The 20114-nt window shown below is 43.8% G+C and overlaps 1 protein-coding gene across 3 annotated transcripts in view; it reads right to left on the bottom strand.

Annotated features, from left to right (window-relative positions):
- The window catches only part of LOC143943362 (NACHT, LRR and PYD domains-containing protein 3-like), a 255369-nt gene extending 252394 nt beyond the window's left edge, over window positions 1-2975 (bottom strand). For 2 of the 3 annotated variants that reach the window (XM_077465088.1, XM_077465089.1), the window contains exon 1: window positions 2438-2974. The gene's annotated coding sequence lies outside the window, so the exon portion shown is untranslated. Of the gene's footprint in view, window positions 1-2437 lie in introns of all 3 variants that reach the window. The other variant, XM_077465090.1, reaches the window with a different exon arrangement.
- Between the last annotated feature and the right edge of the window lie 17139 nt (window positions 2976-20114).

The raw sequence follows: 20114 nt of genomic DNA, 5'->3' as shown, positions 1-20114 counted from the left end.
AAAACTGGAAAAAGCCCAAGGACCACATGGCCTATCTGCAGCATACTATAAAACTTTTATAGACACCCTATCCACCCCATTTTTAAAAACTTTTAACTCCCTAGCATCCAAACCCAATGGCCTACATGGTACACTAGAAGCTCATGTCTGCGTTATCCTTAATGATGATGATGGCCATACACTAGTAAACAACTACAGGCCAATCTCATAGGACTCTATGGTTTCCTGGGTCACTGGGGAATCTTATTGGATACTGTCACCCCATGTAACTCAAGCAGCCATCTAGGGTCAGGCAAGACTTTTCATGGCCCTGGCTCTGGGTTTCAGTGCACTGTGGCGAGTGAACAAAGTAGGGACAGGTACCCCATCTGTGAGGGACAATATCAGTGCCAGGGAAGGGTTCCTGACAAGGGGCTTAAGCATAGGGTCTCATATTTATTTATCAACTCCTGATTGGGACCAGGTGGCCATTCAGTCCCCTCTCTACAGATGCTGTCACTCCAGCTAGAATCTACCGTACCACTCTACTGAACTATGATGGGCCCGGCTGGGTGGCTGTCCCGCCGGGCTTGTTTTGAACTGTTGTTGTACTGCTTCAATACAAGTACTATTGCACCTGCCTGTGTGGATTATTGTCTCCATGCCACACTGCACTCCACCTAGAAGCCTGTCTCAGGGGGCGACTGTTTACTTCAAACAGGTTTTACATTTTCATACAAGTCTATGGGGTTCAAATCAGCTTGAAGCAGGTCATATGCAGGTCAAATGAGTTCAGATGCAGATGACTTGGATATTTAGTAGATAGGCAACTCCTATCCTCATATTGATTAGTGGTTCCAAATTAATAATTACTACTGCAGTAGGGAAAAGACACAAAAGATACTCTCAGCATCTTTCCAAATAACTGTTCTGTTTTATTATGACGCATTTGAAGGTTTTAATACACATGATTACATAGGTATCACATTAATATTACAATTGTACGTTTATGGTAACAAGGGGCGTTACATAGGCAGACTAATTCTAATCAGGACTCGAAATAATGCAAACATGTACTGAAAACATTATTAGTGCCATGTGCACAGTGAGGGCAGCGTGCAATACATATAACATAGAATACAATTATATACAGAACTTACAAATGTCCATTACACAGGAAAAATGCAAACCGTTATTGAGTTTTCTAAACAATCCCAGGAGCTTCTTAAAATTATATCAAACTGATAAACACAGGGCTAAAGTCATCAACACAGGCTGTTACTTTCTGCTTATAAAGATTTTCGAATAAACACACCCTTTTTTTTAGGATACAGTATACAAGGCATCATTCCTGTACTTAAAGTGAAAATGACCTTCCAAAAGAGAGCTTGTTCTGTTTAAACACCCTACAAACAAAAAAGCCAGTATTATGTAATTCTTGCTGCTGCCAAAATAATGCGTCCCTGATTCTTCAACTTCATGGTATATTCACAGCATATCTCCTAGGAGGTTGCAGGACCAGGGACAAAGAGATGCCGGAGGGCAGGCAAGAGGGTGGACCTGGCACTTCAACAGTAGCTGGCTGTTCAGACCCATAAGTGGAAGCCAGCTGAAGAGGACCAAAATGATGGCACGAGACGAGGGCTTTGTCAACTTAACAGCATATTATAGCGGGACAATACTGGGTTTGCTGTGTGGGTGAGTATGTATGTGGGTAGGTGCGGCAGCAATAAACCTAAAGTCTGGTTGCAGTAACACAATTGTATTGAAGTTAGAGTTCAGTAAAGCACAACTAGCCATCGGGAAGACAACTGGACCAGGTGCACTCACAGAATGTTGCAGCAACATATAACAGTATGTCTCAGGTGCACCAACAGCGTCTGTCTTGAGGGGTGGAATGTGGCCTTGCCTGTCTGTACCCAAATGGGAAGGTTTCCAGGAAGGATGGCATATCCCCTTTTCCTACTTATCTGGAAACTCTCCCTGCCGCTGATCACTGGTCCTGACAGGCGGATGGCTTGTCCCTAAACTTCCCACACACAAAATGTGACCCAAGCCTGGGGCCAGGGTCTTAGGCTCTGCCCAACCCAAAGTGGCTGCTGGAATCACATGGGGTAGCAGTATCCAAACGCATAGTCCCCAATGACCCACTTCCTTACCCTCTGCAGTGCTGCTGCGGTTGAGCGCCACCTGCAGTGGAAAAAGTAGACAGTACCTGCCTTCATTAGAGTTGTGTACAGCTCAAGACTTTGTGAACAGAAATACAAATCCTTTGCAAGTTAAATTGAATCCAATATACTATACATCCATATATGCATCTAATTTCATGCAACGTAACAATTTCATGATGACATTTTTAGATATATTCATTATTTGTCCTTTCACATTATTTGTTGTTTGTCTTTTATAAATGTATCTGATTTGTTTTAGGGAAAAACAGCATTTATTCTTTGCTTACCAGGACAACCAGCTCCTCTTCAGGTCTTCATACTTTCTATCCACGTTAGTTCTTCTGAATCAGAAATCTGCCCATCATTTTCCATCAACCAGACCACACCAACACCCAGGTCTGGACTGAGGGGTAGGCAGAAGAGACAACCCACTTTGGTCACTTTAGCAGGCACGGGGTTGATAAAAGGGCCTGCAGTTTATATTGTTGAGGTAGTTCACTTAGCATTTAGTCAATAAACTCCATATCTTCTTGCTAGGAACACAATCATTTCAAGTAATGCTCCACATTGTCTGATATTATTGATTTGTCTATTTGTCTATGCACTAAGCACCACATCTGGATATTTTAGTTTTTAGATGCTTAGCCCTCTAAACATCAATGGCTGCCAGTTGGGCTGGAAGATGAAATGAATGGTATTCTTGCCTCCTCTCTCTTCTGCTGCCTCTGCTTGAGAAGCTCTCTGACAACCAGCTACCAGCCTGATCCCTGGAACTACTGCGAGTACTGGTGGCAGGAAGGATATCTATAGGGAAATATGTATGCTGGGAACTGAAGTAAAAGGCTGAGGGGAAGGGGAGAACTTTAGACTCTTCATATAGTATGCTACATAGACTTTGTCCTAGCTCTGTCAACACCCATATTAAGGCTATTAGATTATATATGATCTTTATTCTGAGCACATGTATTGTATATTATTACATATTTTTAAGCAAATAAGTAAAGGGAATCTTATCAATAAATATTTGATTATTAAATCATTCATTTTCATCTTAAATTAGGACTAAAGGCAACTTTTTTCATTTTGGCAAGAGTAAGGGAAGGTTATAACACTTGTTGTTAGGAAGTGAAAGGAATTCTCCCTTTTGGTAAATTAACCCATTCCATAGCCAAAAAGTGAGAGAAAATTCCTTCAAAGTGAGAAGATATTGCCATTATATTTGTTCTGGGGACAATCCAAAATTTGGAAATTTCTTTTGCTCTTACGTTTGGTGTTAAAGGTAAACAAGGCGAATAGAGAGGTTGGATCTCCGTAACGATGACACAGACAGCAATAGAAATCTTCGAGGTGTTCTAGTCCCTCTCCACTCTAAAACTAATAAAACATTTTTTTTACCTTTAGGTATACTTTAACTCTGCTCTACTCTAAGTAGCCAGAATGCGTGGACACATTCACATATTTGACCAACGTACTCCAATTTATTGTGTATCTGATTTCGGAGGATCTATCCTCTTCTTTGGGAGTCTAATAGGCATAAAGAGAACCTGTCACCACAGTAAATACATAATAAGAAATATCAATTGTGTGCCCTATACTTCCATAATTTGTATTTCTTTTTCCTTTTGTCTTAAACAACCTGGCTGTACATTGTGTAGGTTGCAATAACCGTCTCTCTGTACCACCTCTACCAAACAATAAGTGCACCATACCCTCTGTACTCTTCTGTGCATATTGTCCACAGTTATACTCTCCCCTCTACTGCACATTTTGTATGCTGTCATACTCTCCACTCACCTTTCATGTACACACCTCCCCCTATCATACTCTCCACACTTCACTTCTACACATGTTGCCCATCCTCATACCATCTGCACACACTGCCAACCGCATACTACCAGCATGCCTCTCCTGCACATACTGCCCTCCTTACACCATCTGCATTTCTCTTCTACACATACTGCCCCCCCCCCCCCCCATACCATTTGCATTTCTCTCCTGCACATACAGCCCATTCTTATACCATCTGCATTTCTCCCCTGCACATGCTGCCTGCCATCTTCTATCTGCATTCCTCTTCTGCACATACTGCCCACCCTTATAACATCTTAATTTCTCTCCTGCCCACTCTTATAGCATCTTTACGCCTTTGCGGTATCCACTGCCTCATTCCTCACCTCACCTTTCACATTCCTTAAGACCCCTTTCACACCACACCGCCCATTGGCTATTTTTAGCGGCGTTTTACCGCTGGATTTGCGATGCATTTCGAGCGACAGCGGGGCGCTTTTACCCCCCGCTAGCGGCTGCGAAAGGGTTGAAACCGCAGGCAATACGCCGCAATAGCGGCGTTTTGCAGGCGGCGTTACAATGCTGCCCCATTGATTTCAAATGAGGAGCAGCAGTGGAGGAGCGGTAAACACACCGCTCCTTCACCGCTCCAAAGAAGCTGCTGGCAGGACTTTTTTCTGACGTCCTGCCAGCACACCGCTGTGCTTTCACACTACATACAATGGTGCAGCTTATTTAGGGCGGATTGCAGGCGCCATTTCTAACGCTATAGCGCCTGCAAAACGCCCTGGTGTGAAAGGGGTCTTACTGCACATAGTGCCTCCTGTATTACCCTCCACACAACTCCTTTGCACATAATACCTAGTAGACACGTCTTTCGCAATATTTATAATAACTCTCAACCCTATTCATTCTTAGCCCTTGTACACACGAGATTCTGACGGAATGTGTCCGATCGGACTGTTTTGTCGGATATTCCGACTGTGTGTGGTCTTCATCGGACTGTTTCCGTCGGAGTATCCGACGGACCAAGTTTTCCAACTTGTTGGTAAAATTTTCCAACAAAATGCTCCGATCGGACATACTCCGATCATGTGTAGAGAATTCCGATCGGAAATTCCTACACCAAAGCTATTGGCTACTAGCGTGAACGTAGTCCCATCCTAATGAAATAACATCATCATGCTCCGAACGATCGGACATTCCGACAACTTTGTCCGACCGAGTGTATGCAACAGTTTCGGACAAAATCCGACTAATTTGGTTGTCGGAATGTCCGACCGTGTGTACAAGGGCTTAAACTTTTAGAAGGTAAAACCAGATGTGATAGTTATCACAGTCTGCAATACCACTGGCTACCACTGGAGGAACTCACTCCAAATCTACCTGCATAAACACACACAGGTAGATAAAAGTCTTGCGTACAATCTGGAGCACTCTGCTATGGAGAAGCCAAATTATTACCACGCACTTCTGACATTCTTTAGGCTTTCCCGTAAGCTAAAATCCTTGCATTACTACTTTTACTACTGCCACACATACTCATATGTACCAGATACAATACAGTGGTGTGAAAAAGTGTTTGCCCCCTTCCTCATTTCCTGTTCCTTTGCATGTTTGTCACACTTAAGTGTTTCGGAACATCAAACCAATTTAAACAATAGTCAAGGACAACACAAAATGCAATTTGTAAATGAAGGTGTTTATTATTAAAGGTGAAAAAAAATCCAAACCATCATGGCCCTGTGTGAAAAAGTGATTGCCCCCCTTGTTAAAACATACTATAACTGTGGTTGTCCACACCTGAGTTCAATTTCTCTAGCCACACCCAGGCCTGATTATTGCCACACCTGTTCACAATCAAGGCATCACTTAAATAGGAGCTGCTTGACACAGTAAGGTCCACCAGAAGATCCTTAAAAGCTACACATCATGCCGAGACCCAAAGAAATTCAGGAACAATTGAGAAAGAAAGTAATTGAGATCTATCAGTCTGGAAAGGGTTATAAAGCCATTTCCAAAGCTTTGGGAATCCAGCGAACCACAGTGAGAGCCATTATCCACAAATGGCGAAGACATGGAACAGTGGTGAACCTTCCCAGGAGTGGCCGGCCGCCCAAAATTACCCCAAGAGCGCAGCGACGACTCATCCAAGAGGTCACAAAAGACCCCACAACAACGTCCAAGGAACTGCAGGCCTCACTTGCCTCAGTTAAGGTCAGCGTTCATGCCTCCACCATCAGGAAAAGACTGGGCAAAAATGGCCTGCATGGCAGAGTTCCAAGGAGAAAACCACTGCTGAGCAAAAAGAACAAAGCTCGTCTCAATTTCTCCACAACACATCTTGATGATCCCCAAGACTTTTGGGACAACATTCTGTGGACCGATGAGACAAAAGTGGAACTCTTTGGAAGGTGTGTGTCCAAGTATATCTGGCGTAGAAGGAACACTGCATTTCATAAAAAGAACATTATACCAACAGTAAAATATGGTGGTGGTAGTGTGATGGTCTGGGGCTGTTTTGCTGCTTCAGGACCTGGAAGACTTGCCGTGATAAAAGGAACTATGAATTCTGCTGTCTACCAAGAGATCCTGAAGGAGAATGTCCGACCATCTGTTCGTGTACTCAAGCTGAAACGAACTTGGGTTCTGCAGCAGGACAATGATCCTAAACACACCAGCAAGTCCACCACCGAATGGCTGAAGAAAAACAAAATGAAGACTTTGGAGTGGCCTAGCCAAAGTCCTGACCTGAATCCTATTGAGATGTTGTGATATGACCTTAAAAAGGCCGTTCATGCTCGAAAACCCTCTAATGTAACTGAATTAGGACAATTCTGCAAAGATGACTGGGCCAAAATTCCTCCAGGATGCTGTAAAAGCCTCATTGCACGTTATCGCAAACGCTTGGTTGCAGTTGTTGCTGCTAAGGGTGGCCCAACCAGTTATTAGGTTTAGGGGGCAATCACTTTTTCACACAGGGCCATGATGGTTTGGATTTTTTTTCACCTTTAATAATAAACACCTTCATTTACAAATTGCATTTTGTGTTTACATGTGTTGTCCTTGACTATTGTTTAAATTGGTTTGATGTTCCGAAACACTTAAGTGTGACAAACATGCAAAGGAACAGGAAATGAGGAAGGGGGCAAACACTTTTTCACACCACTGTATGTACTTTAGCTTCCTACCACCTGCAGTTTATTGATTGACTGGTCTGCTGGCCAACTATACACAGATCCCTATCTGGGTGATCTGCTAGCTTATCAAAAACAAGCCTGAGTGTCTAGGAAAAAATTTGCAACCCACTAAGTGGCAAATAGGCTTGCAAAATGCCCAAAGTGCATTTCCACATACACCAAAAAAGACAGGGTTTAAAATACATCTTTTATTGAGGTTTTTTATTACATGGAAGCTATTCCAAACAGGATATGAAATGTGTGAACTAAGCAGAGGCTTGAATATTCCAACAGCATTCGATCGTTGACAATGTAATAACACCCTTCTAAACCATGTGGCTCTAACTAATAGTTACTATATTTCATTTGTCAATTCAGTGTCCCATCCATCAGCTTATGAAACATATATGACAGGGAAATCAAATATATAATATATATGATTTTGTCACTTATCTGCAGGGTACAACGAATATCTACAACTTAACTGCCCCCTAAAACCAGGCATTGTATTGAACCAGCCCTATATGAACTAGTGTCTTCTCTATATGACCAAGTAGAGACTCACAGCTATGGGGAAATGAGCTTGTCCAAATCTCCGCTCAAAAGAGTATTGTGCTCACTCACACCAGGAAAAACATTCCAAAGTGTTAAAAAATAAAACAGAAAATAACCCAACATATTTCACTCCTTAAAAACAGTGAGCGTTGTCAGTATTGCAGAAAAATATAAAGTGGCACCAGATTCCTGTAATGATGTCTATTTCCATATATCTGCTATCGCTACATGGTTAAAATAACCCACGAAAAGGCAGTCCTTCCCCATTGACTTCTATATATAACAATCAAGCCCTGCCCCTTCCTGGGTGGCCACACATGCTCAATAAATACCAACCATTTGTTTAAATAATGCTTATGGTGAAAAATGAGAATGCAACTTCAGTAGTAGTTTACACAGGAATATAAAAAACCAAAGAGGCTCTGCCAGGATTACATATATAAAAAAAATCCCCACAGAGGCTCTGCCAGTTAGTCCTGTCACATATAACCGCTCATTTAGTCCCACCAATTATTTCACACTAACTGTAAGGCCGCGTACACACGCGCGGACTGTTGGCCCAACCTTGTCCGCTGAACAGTGTTTGGGCGGACAGTCCGCTCGTGTGTGGGCTTTCAGCGGACAGTTTCAGCGGACAGTTGGACGGACAAGGTTTTACGGAAATTCCGAAAAACTGTCCGCTGAAACCTTGTTTCAACGAACAGTCCGCCCGTGTGTAGGCTTGTTCGTCAAACTAAGTTCCGCGCATGCTCAGAAAGGATTTTCAAGCCGAAAGTTATAATGCAGTGTATAGGACGTCGTATTTTGCGTCCCGTCGTACGTGCCGTTCACGTCATCGCGCACGGTTTCAGCAAACTGTTCGTTCGTCGTGTGTGGCCATGTCCGTCCATGCTAAGTTTGAGCGGACTGTTCGCTCAAACTGTTGGACGGACAAAGTTGGGCCAACAGTCCACGCGTGTGTACGCGGCCTAACTCAACATCTTCAGATTATATTATAGATTGGGCCAGATGGTCTGGAGTATGTGCCTATTACACGCAGGATGGATGGGTTGGAGCATGCCCTACATGCCCTCTCACTCTCACATTCACACCCTCATCTACTCCAATTTTACTTTACAAAGCATTAACACATCGTGTCATAAATGTGTTTAATTTATTTTTTTGTTTTCAAAAAAGTTTATTAAAGCAATAAACAGAAGACAGTGTCCTCAACAGAATAAGATGACATCCACATGGCAAAGAGTTGGAATGCAAGAGTACAAAAAACTGGTAGACAAATTACACAACTTCAAGTACTATACAGTGCACGGTGACAATGATACAACTCTTATCTCATTATAAAGTTGGTGAGAGAAAAAAAAAAAAAAAAAAAAAAAAAAAAAGCAATGTCATGGTATACATTTATGTAATGTTTCATAAAAAAAAGAACCAGGTAAGAGAAGAAAAGGAAAATAAAAGCAAATAACCAGAGACATGAGGTGTGGTCAAGTTTGTAATCTAAATAGAAACCAGGGATTCCACTTCAAGTCATATATATGAGTAGTGTCCTGCAGTGTATGAAATATCTTTTCCGTAATCATCACCTGATCTGTTCGTGAGAGAACCTGAGATAACGGGACCGACTGGGATTTCCAATGTAATGCTATCGTCCATAGCATAGATACACAAATAGAATGCACCAGCCTGACCAGAGGTTTAGGAACATCCGGAGGGGTTTGGAAGAGAAGGCAGTGTTGATAGGTTAGGGTGTTAAAGATTTTTAACACCTCCTGCCAGGCTGGGCGGATTCGCTCACAGTCCCAGAAGGTGTGGATGAAGGTGCCCAGATGATTGCAGCCTCTAAAGCAGTTAGGGGAAGTATGAGCAAACAGTTTGTGTAATACCATCTGGTCATAACCTTAATGGCTGTTTCCCTAATGGTTAGGGATCTGGTACACTTACACATGTTATTCCACCCTTCCTCCCAGTCTATAACATCGGTTCCCAATTCCAGTTCACTTTCCCACTGTGACCTGTATTTCAGTGTGTGAGAATCCGTCACTCCTTCCAGGGCTTTGTAAATCAGGGAGATCAGCCCCTTTTGGCGTGTATAGTTGAAGCATAGGTCCTCAAAAAGGGTAATCTGGTCTGAGAGCTGGACCCTGTAGTGGGAGAGGAAGAAGTGACGGATTTGCAGGTATCTGTAAAGTTCGGTGTCAGGGATTTGGTGTTGGGTCTGTAATGTTAAGAAAGGGATAAAAGCAGAACCCTTCACAAAATCTCTTAGTTGGGTAAGCTTGCAGTGAACCCACAATTGGAACGACTCAGGATGAAGGTATGCTGGGGGGAATCTCGGGTCGCCCAAGTAAGAGGCGCCCATAGAGCTTTCAGCGGTAAGATTGTACGTGTTTTTGTAGCGGTGCCACAACTGCAGACCATCTGCTACTATGCCATTCATTGTATTTAGTATCGTGTACGGTTGGCAAGTAGACCACATAAGCCCAGGGAGGTAAAAGGGAGTTATTGAGTCATTTTCAAATCGTACCCAGGGGACTTTTGGGTTAAGGATCGACCATTGTGCTTGCTGCGTGAATCTACATGCTAGGTAATATAACCAAATTTGGGGGACACCTAGACCACCACGCCTCATAGAACGGTATAAGACAATCTTAGCAAATCTGGGAGACTTATCATTCCAGATAAATCTATTAAAATGGGATTGGAGGTTGTTTAGAAAGGATTTAGAAAGTTTGATTGGTAGGGAGCGAAACAAATATAACAGTCTGGGGAGAATAACCATTTTGAGGGCCGTAATCCTACCTATAAAAGGGGATATGCAGGGGAAGCCAGTTTCTGAGTGTTTGTTTCAATTTCAAAATCAGCGGGGGATAATTAACCTTAAAGAGTTCACGAAAGTCTCCGGGTAGGTTTACCCTAAGATATGACAGATGTGAAGTGGCCCATGTAAAGGAGTGATTACTTTTAATGAAGGCCAGTAGGAGAATAGCCCACAGGGAGGGCGGCTGATTTGGAAACATTGATAGAAAGCCCGGAGACCTTCGCAAAACTCGACAGCGTCCCAAAAAGGTTGGGGAGCGAGATATGGGGATTAGTTAAGAACATCAAGACGTCATCCGCATACATGCAGAATTTGTACGTCGCGGTACCTTTAGTGTATCCTGTGACGTCCGGATTTCTCAAAAGGGCAATAGCGAGGGGTTCAAGAGCTAAGGCAAAAATTAAGGGGGAAAGGGGGCACCCTTGTCTTGTGCCTCTACCTATAGGGAAGAACTCGGAGCAACAACCAGGGAGTTTAATACGGGTCTTAGGATTGCAATAAAGAGCCTAAAAGCCTACTAGGAACTCCCCTTGAAAGCCCATACGTGGTAGAAGAGAGCCAATATAGTCCCAAGAGACACTGTCAAACGCCTTCTGTATGTCTAGGCTTAGCAAAAGGAGTTTGCGGGAAAATAAGTTAGCATCCTGAATAATATCAGTCACTAAGCATATATTATCAGTTATTAAACGATGTGGAATGAACCCTGACTGGAAGGGGGATATCAAGGAAGGGATAAATTTGGCAAGTCTATCCGCTAAGATTCTACTAAAGATTTTTACATCATTGTTCATGACCGAAATGGGCCTATAGTTTTGGGGCAAATTGTGATTTCTATTCGGTTTCGGGATTAGGGACATGTTGGCCAACAACATTTCTTCAGGAAAGTGGTTGCCTGATAGGACTGAATTAAAGAGGTGGGCCATTCTTGGGGCTAGGAGTGTAGAGTATTTTTTGTAATACAAGGCTGAGAAGCCATCAGGGCCTGGGGCGGAACCTGATTTAAGGGATTTAATTACGCCTAGAATTTCAGGGACTGTGATAGGGGCATTAAGTTGCTCAATTTGTGTGGTGGAGAGGGTCGGGATAGGAATGTTTTGGAGCCATGTTAAGTCATCTAGGGAGGGGGGAATATGCGGGGCTGACAAAAGTTTGGTGTAAAATTGTTCAAATATTTTAAGTACTTCTTTGGGGTGTGAGGATACTAATCCATCCTTGTTAGATAGTCTATATAGGTGCGGAGGGCGAATCGAACTTGATAGCCGCCTGGCAAAAAGTGTTGAGGCAGAATTGTTAAATAGCAGGTAGCGGGCTTTAGTCCAACGAAGTGCCTTTTCCACCTTAGCAGATAGGAGGGAATCAAGTTCTAAACGCTTTTGTGCAATCGTATGTCTTGTGGAATCGAAGTGTAACAGAGAAGTATTTTTATATAGACTGTTGAGCTCTTTGGTTAACTCCACTATTCTGAGTCTGTTACGGGCGGCAGATATGCTAATGATCTTACCCCTAATGACGGCTTTATGCGCCGTCCAGAGAAGAGAAGATTGCATAATTGGTTGGGCATTAAGGGTAAAGTATTCGTCTATAGATTGCGCAATTTGGGAGTCGACTACCGGGTCTGAGAGAATGGATTCATTTAATCTCCAGGAGTGAGTTGTAGGGGCAAGTCTGATAAACTCCGTGGTAAAAGATGTGGCTTGATGATCTGACCATACACAGGGATGGATAGAAGCATCTGATGAATTGGCAAGAATGATGGGGGATGAGTAAATGTAGTCTAGTCTAGCATAACTGTTGTGAGGATGGGAAAAAAAAGGTGAATTCTTTACAACCCATATTATGCGCTCTCCAGGTGTCCGTGAGTTGGAGATCGTGCAGACCGCTGGTTAGGGACTTAGGAAAGACTCGAGAGGCTACAGTGGCTGATGAACGGTCTAAAAATGTGTTTAATTTATAATGTATCACCAGCCAGATTCTTAGGCGTATAAGTTAAAATAAAATTGTATTTGTATAACTTAACCACTTAAGCCCCGAACCATTTGGCTGGTCAAAGACCAGAGCACTTTTTGCGATTCGGCGCTGCATCGCTTTAACTGACAATTGCTCTCTATGCCTGGTGAAGCTGTGCGGATGGCCGATTTGATGCAGCCAAGTTGACGGAACGCATAATGGAGCGCAGGGCCTTGCTGGAGCTGCCTACATCAATGCATTTCCCATACGTGATCGCATGTTTTGTCAGGACATAAATAGGAATCCCATTGGCTCTTCTGGGTTCAGTTGACAGGACTCCCAATGATGCACTGCTAGGCCTGCCCCCTTCTTCTCTGTGAAGGCCCCCTGGAATAAGTGTTTACATATCTCAGGAGGCACAACAGGCACTGAAGGCAAGTGTGAATGTATTAAGCTTCCCATACTTGGATCGAAATTCGGCTAGTTCAGCAGAGACTGGCCAAATTTTGGTTAACCACTTCAGCCCCGGAAGAATTTACCCCCTTCCTGACAAGGGAACTTTTTGCGATTCGGCACTGTGTCGGTTTAACTGACGATTGCGTGGACGTGTGATGTGGCTTCCAAACAAAATTGATGTCCTTTTTTCTCTACAAATAGATATTTCTTTTGGTGGTATTTGATCGCCTCTACGCTTTTTATTTTTTGCGCTATGAACAAAAAAAGAGTGCCAATTTTGAAAAAAAAAATTTTTTACTTTTTGCTATAATAAATATCACCAAAAAAATATTTTTTTTTTCCTCAGTTTGGGCCGATACGTATTCTTCTACATATTTTTGGAAAAAAAAAAAATCTCAATAAGCGTATATTGATTGGTTTGCACAAAAATTATAGCACCTACAAAATAGGGGATAGACTTATGGCATTTTATTAATATTTTTTTTTTTTTTTTTTTTACTAGTAATGGTGGTGACCAGTGATTTTTATCATGACTGCGACATTATGGCAGACACTTTGGACAATTTTGACACATTTTTGGGACCATTGGCATTAATACAGTGATCTGTGTGATTAAAAATGCACTTACTACTGTAAAAATGTCACCGGCAGTGAAGGGGTTAAGTGTGTCCTAGTACGTGTTCTTACTGAAGGGGGATGGGGACAGTGCAGGGAGAACTCTGTATGAACAGATGATCTGTCAGTTCTCCCCTCAGAAAACCGGAAACTGTGTGTTTACACACACACACACACACACACACACACACACACACAGATTCCCGTTCTCCATGCGCCCTGAGTGATCACGGGAGCCCAGCGGTAATCGAGACCACCAGGCACTCTCATCGGCTCTGGGGCACATGCACCCCCTAGTGGCCACAGGGCAAAGCGACTTTACATAACGTTGTTTCGCACAGCCGTGCCATTCTACCGCAGTACAACTGCGTCAGCTGGTTGGCATGTGGTTGAAACCATATTAACCTCCCTGGCGGTATGATTAGTTCTGATTTTAGGTGCTGAAAGCGGTACAATTATTTTGCATGGAAATTTGGCATTTTATATTGTAGGTCTGCAATTCTTAGGAATAACTCTCTTAAATCTGTTCAAACCAGAGTCTAGCAGACATCCCGGGTATGATAAAATTTATAATATAATAAATAATGATAATAAATAATAATACAAATGATTCAATAATGTAATCAAATCCAAAAAACACAGAAATTTGCTCATTTGCAGAAGTATTGCTGTCATTGGATTTAGTGTTTGATGACGAATTTCCCCACAAATCGCTATCGCTCAATTCTGCAAGTGATTCTAATTTATTAATCGCTGTTTTCTAGTTGGTCTAAAATCACTTTTGACATAAAGGGACAGTTTTTGGTTGCTATGGGATATCTCCAAATTCCAGGCAGAAAAAAACAGTATTTATTATATAAAAGTGCATGCAGGGCACTGGACAGACCACTAGAGGGACAAAGGGGGTTCACATTTATTTTTATTTTTTATACAGTACTGTAATCTGTGTGTGTTTTGTGTGTTTTTACTTTTTTGAATTTGGCGCCGATCTCAGCTCCCTTGCGCCGTAACGTCGCAGGGAACGGAGCTCAGCGGCACTCGGGCACTTTGTGAATTGAGCGGAGGACAGCTCGATCACACAGCGCAGAGGGCATCGCTGGATCCAGGGGACAAGGTAAGTAAGTCTCCCTGTATCCAGCGATGCGATCCCGAGTCTGGCTCGGGGTTACCGCTTATGGTACTGAAATCCCAGCCCGAGCCAGACTCGGGATCACCGCCAGGGAGGTTAAAGAAAAGGAAACCTTCCAAACTACACTGTAGTTTGTAAATTTTATAACTTTCACACAGACTACATAAAATACACTAATTTGGGTTATTTTTACCAAAGAAATGTAGCAAGAAATGTAGCAGATTAAACTTTTGCTGCGTGCAAAAAGGGTCAGATTTTTCGACGGCAAACATGCATTCGGAGCTTGTTGTCCAAAATTTCGACCGTGTGTAGACTTCAGACAATTTCAATCGAAAGATCAGGTTCTCAGATTTTCTGACAACAAAATCCGTTTGCGTAAATTCCGATTGTGCGTAGACAATTCCGATGCTCAAAGTGTCACGCATGCTCAGAATTAAGCAGAAGAGCAGCACTGGCTATTGAACTTAATTTTTCTCGGCCCGTCGTACATGCTGTACATCACTGCGTTCTTGATGTTCGGACTGTCCGACCAAATGTGTGCAACCGTGTGTATGCAAGACAGGTTTGAGCCAACATCCGTCGGAAAAAAACATGGGATTTTGTTGTCGGAATGTCTGATTGTGTGTACGTGGCATTTGGCTTAAATTTATAAAGAAAGAAATATTATACCAAAAACTAAGAAAAAGATTGTTTCTCAACATGTTCGGTTTTTTTATTTTATTTATATAGCTTTAGTGCAGGTGTTTTTGCCACCTAAATTACCAAATGAATAGTGTGATGTTTATAAGTTAGTGTTTTTATTTGCATTATTGTTGTTAAGACTTTTGTTTGGCTTTTACAATAGCCAGCTCCAGTGCATTGTGGGGTATGTAGTGAATGAGGAAGTGACTCATATGGAAACCACAAGTCAAGGAACTAAATACCCACAATGCTCACTTACCTACCCACAAGGCCAAGTTAAAAAACTTGTGCAAAATCAAATCCTACCAAGCAGTGTAGAATGAGCGGCGCTAAATACTCAGTGAATATGCTAATACACAATCTCAACTCAAATGTATCCAATACACATAACATAAATAACATTGATTGTTACCATTTTAAACTATAATAGCAACACCCTGTGAAGTGAATAGTTACAATAAATTCTATGAATGAATAAATAAAGTGTCCAGTTTTTAAACACAAAGAGTCCAACGTTCAATAGATAGCGACCAGTGAATCAATTATAATTATAATTCATAAAATCTTCCAGAAACACTCCTCCACCACACCGCCGTGACTGTGACTTCAATCCCCTTATGTGCACACACTCACCGGCTGATTATGCCTCACACTGCCGTGTTTGGCTATAGACACTTAAACCCTCTTTTCACAGGGATGAAGAGTGGCAGATCTTCAGGTGTCAGTCAGAGGCAAATGCTCCCAATTAATCCTCTTTACACACTCCACATGCAAATGAGATTGTGTATTATTAGCATATTCACTGAGTATGTAGTACCGCTCATTCTACACTGCTTGGTAGGATTTTTGCACATTATTATTTATTTAGAGTGGCAGCAAGTTTTTTTGTTGTTTTGTTTGATTTTGTATTTATTTTTATTTTGTTTTTTAGTGTAAGCGCAGTGGTGATACACAGGTGTGAGGGCGGAAGTGTGTATTATTGTTTTCCAAGTTAAAGAACTGCATGCTGGGTAGGGAAATAAAAGGACAATGCGGCCATGCTTCACGGTCTTCTTCCTGGGATGGGAGACCTGCCTGCAGGGACCTGTGTGGGTGTGATCGGAGGAGCCGCGGCCTGCTTGGTGCGGAGCGGACTTGAAGCCTCTGAGGAGGTATAGTACACAGAGTGCTGGATCAGCACATGATTGGATCGGAGGATCCAGGATACCAGAAAGAGTTCAGCAACACAGTCATCAGTCATCCGACGGAGAGGTTTGGCATACAGAGCCAACTTGGAGCGGGACTGAGATCACGAAAGGGAGCGGCACGATTGTCCTGGCCCAGTGTGGTGAGAGGGCTGTTGCCCAAGATTTACACATCACTGTGTCACTTTGCAGACTAGTTCAGAGGATTGCTGAGATCTGTAGTTCTACAGAGCGGTCTCACTATTATAGGCTGTATCCATCAAGGCCTCAAAGTTTGCCTTCATATAACAGTGCATACGGTTGCACTCTTCATAAAGGAAGAAGTTTGCACGTGTTTCACATAACCAAGTTCACGGTTCATCTTCCACTTTCATTTTATCCTAACATTTGCTTATTCACTGGAGTATAAATACTGCAGTATAATAAGGCTAGCTGAAGAAAGAAGAACAAATACTTTGTCATTCACTATAAAGTGCTTATTACTTTTCCTACACACACTCTGAGGACTGCAGTACAACCTAGGGGGAACCTGTCACATACCTGGTATAAGAGCCCAGAATGCAGGGAGCGGCCTCTCGTAAGCCTCTGACTCGAGAATCCCTGGGAGTGGGAACAGGAATTCAGGAGTTCAGAGGGCACAAGTGCCGAACTGGTTTAAGACTGGTCCGGACCTTGAGGAGCGGAGGATCCACAGGAGTGCTGGAAAGTAGACACCCGGCAGACAGATCGGAACAGCAGATGGAAGCAGGCACAGGCGGTCAGGCTGGAACAGCAGGTGGCAGACAGCAGACAGCAGCAGGCACAGGCGGTCAGGCTGGAACAGCAGGTGGCAGACAGCAGCAGGCACATGCGGTCAGGCTGGGACAGCAGGTGGCAGAAGCAAGGTCAGAAGTACAAGCCGGGTCGGTAACAGGCGGGCAACAACTGTACACAGGAAGAGGCAGAAGCGTAGTCAGACAGGCCGAAGGGCGCCCGTTCTTGACCCTGCGCACCCGTGTGTGCCCGTTCGCAACATCGAGCACCCGCGTGCGTCCGTTAGCGCCAACGGGCGCCCATGGATACTGATTAGTTCTCAACGTGGGGATTCTGCGGGCAGGCCTCCCATATGCCACTGGATTCCGGGGACGACCATGACATTGCCCCCCCCCCCCAAGGGGCAGCCTCCGGATGCCCAACTGTGCCATCTTACCCGGATGGGACCTCTCAAAGGCAAGTATCAATCTCCTGGCATGGACATTGGACTCAGGCTCCCAGGAATTTTCTTCAGGCCCGTACCCCTTCCATTTTACCAAAAATGTAATTTGGTTGCGACTTCGCCTGCAGTCCAGGATGGATTCCACCTCGTATTCGACTTCACCGTCAACGATAACGGGTTCAGGGGGAGTCGACCTTTCGACTGACAAAGGGATCTGGAACAGCTGGCTTCAGTAAGGCCACGTGAAAGACAGGATGAATCCGAAACGATTCTGGCAACTTTAGTTCATATGCCACATCATTCACCCTCCTTACAACTGGAAAGGGGCCCACAAATCTTGGACCCAACTTCTTGGATGGGCAGGCCAATTTCAAGTTCAGAGTGGATAACCAAACCTGATCCCCGACCTTGAGATCAAGTTCCCCCCTTGTCTTCTTGTCGAACACCTCCTTGTTATAGTTCTGAGTCTTTGTCATGGTCTCCTGCAGAAGCCTATTGTTGGACCTGAAAAAGTCGAGGTTTTCTTGAACCGCTGGTACCGGACATTCTGGAAGGTCGTTGGACAAAAACAGGGGGTGGAAACCATAGTTTGAGAAAAACAGGGATTGTTTCGTGGCAGAGTGAACAGAGTTATTGTACACAAACTCGGCAAGGGGTAACAGAGGAGCCCAATCATCCTGGGAGAATGAAGAAAAACAGCGCAAATACTGTTCCAACGTCTGATTTGTTCTCTCAGTTTGGCCATTGGTTTGAGGTTGATAAGCAGAGGTCAATCTTCAGGGCCCCACAAAGTGCCCTCCAGAATTTGGAAGTGAACTGCACTCCCCGATCCGACGTGATATTCGCGGGAACGCCATGGAGTCTCACAATTTCTTTAACGAACATCTTGGCCGTCTCTGCAGCGGAGGGAGTGCCCTTCATTGGTAAAAAAAATGGGCCATTTTGGATAATCTATCCACTACCACAAAGATCGTGGAAAAATCTTCCGAAGGTGGCAGCTCGACAATGAAGTCCATGGAAATCATCTGCCAGGGTCTCTCCGGGACGGGTAGTGGTTTTAACAGACCCCAAGCCCTGGACTTGCTGCCCTTGTTCCGGATACAGGTAACACAAATGCCTCAACATACTCCTTACAGTCCTTCTTCAACTGTGGCCACCAGAATGTACGTTGAAGTAGCTCGGAGGTCTTTTGAACACCAAAATGGCCAGCCAGTAAGTGGTCATGACAAGAGCTGAGAACCGGAACTCGCATTTCCTGAGGAACGTAAATCTTGTCCTTGTACCAAAAGAGCTCATCCTTGGCCAGGAAAGTGATATTAGGTGGAAGAACAGCACTAGCGGATGCTTGCTTGATTTGAGACAGCAAATCCCCTTGAAGCAGGAGGAAATTTCCCAAGGGCAGAATGGTGTCCGGATGCGGGGAGGCTTCAGGTTCGCTGTACATACGAGACAAAGCGTCAGGCTTGGTATTCTTTGACCCAGGGCGGTAGGTGATGTGAAAAGAGAATCTGGAGAAAAAGAGTGCCCATCTGGCCTGTCGTGGTCTCAATCTCTTGGCAGACTTCAGGTACTCCAGATTCTTATGGTCAGTGTAAATAAGGATCGGGTGGGCTGCTCCTTCCAGCAGATAGCGCCATTCTTCGAGAGCCGCCTTGATTGCCAATAGTTCCCGATCTCCAACGTCATAATTACTCTCTGCCTTGGATAGTTTGCGAGAAAAGAACGCAACTGGGTGCAGAAGAGATCTTGGTCCTTGTCTCTGAGAGAGTACTGCCCCAACCGCTATTTCGGAGGCATCGACCTCCACAATGTATGGCAAGGTTGGATCGGGGTGCTTTAAGATTGAAGCCGAAATGAACAAGTCCTTTAAAGTAGTAAAGGCCACTTGAGCTTCAGGAGTCCACTGGAACTTCAGGCCCTGTTTGGTTAGTCCTGTGATGGGAGAAATGGTGGAAAATCCCCTAATGAACTTTCTATAGAAGTTTGTGAAGCCTACAAACCGTTGGACCCCTTTTCTGTCCGTAGGAGCAGGCCAATCCCGGATGGCAGAAACCTTCTGGGGGTCCATTTCAATACCTTCTACCGAAATGATCAGGCCAAGGAACTGAATGCTTCGTTGCTCAAAAATGCACTTTTCCGGCTTGGCGTATAAACCGTGAAGACGGAGTCGTGATAGAACATTTCTGACGTGTTCCCGATGTTCAGCCAGGGAGGAGAAAAAGATCAGGATATCATCTAAATAGGTCAAGATAGTCCTTAAAAATGTCATTCACAAAGTGTTGAAATGTGGCAGGGGCATTGCACAGACCAAAGGGCATGACCAAATATTCAAAATGTCCGAAGCGAGTGCGGAAGGCAGTCTTTCACTCGTCTCCACTCCGAATGCGAACAAGGTTGTAGGCGCCCACAAGGTCCAA

This window comes from Lithobates pipiens, unplaced genomic scaffold (genome assembly GCF_037356315.1).
Source record: "Lithobates pipiens isolate NorthernLeopardFrog02 unplaced genomic scaffold, aLitPip1_a1.2 Scaffold_30, whole genome shotgun sequence".
Lineage (NCBI taxonomy): Eukaryota > Metazoa > Chordata > Amphibia > Anura > Ranidae > Lithobates > Lithobates pipiens.
This window is presented reverse-complemented; position numbering and strand designations above follow the sequence as displayed.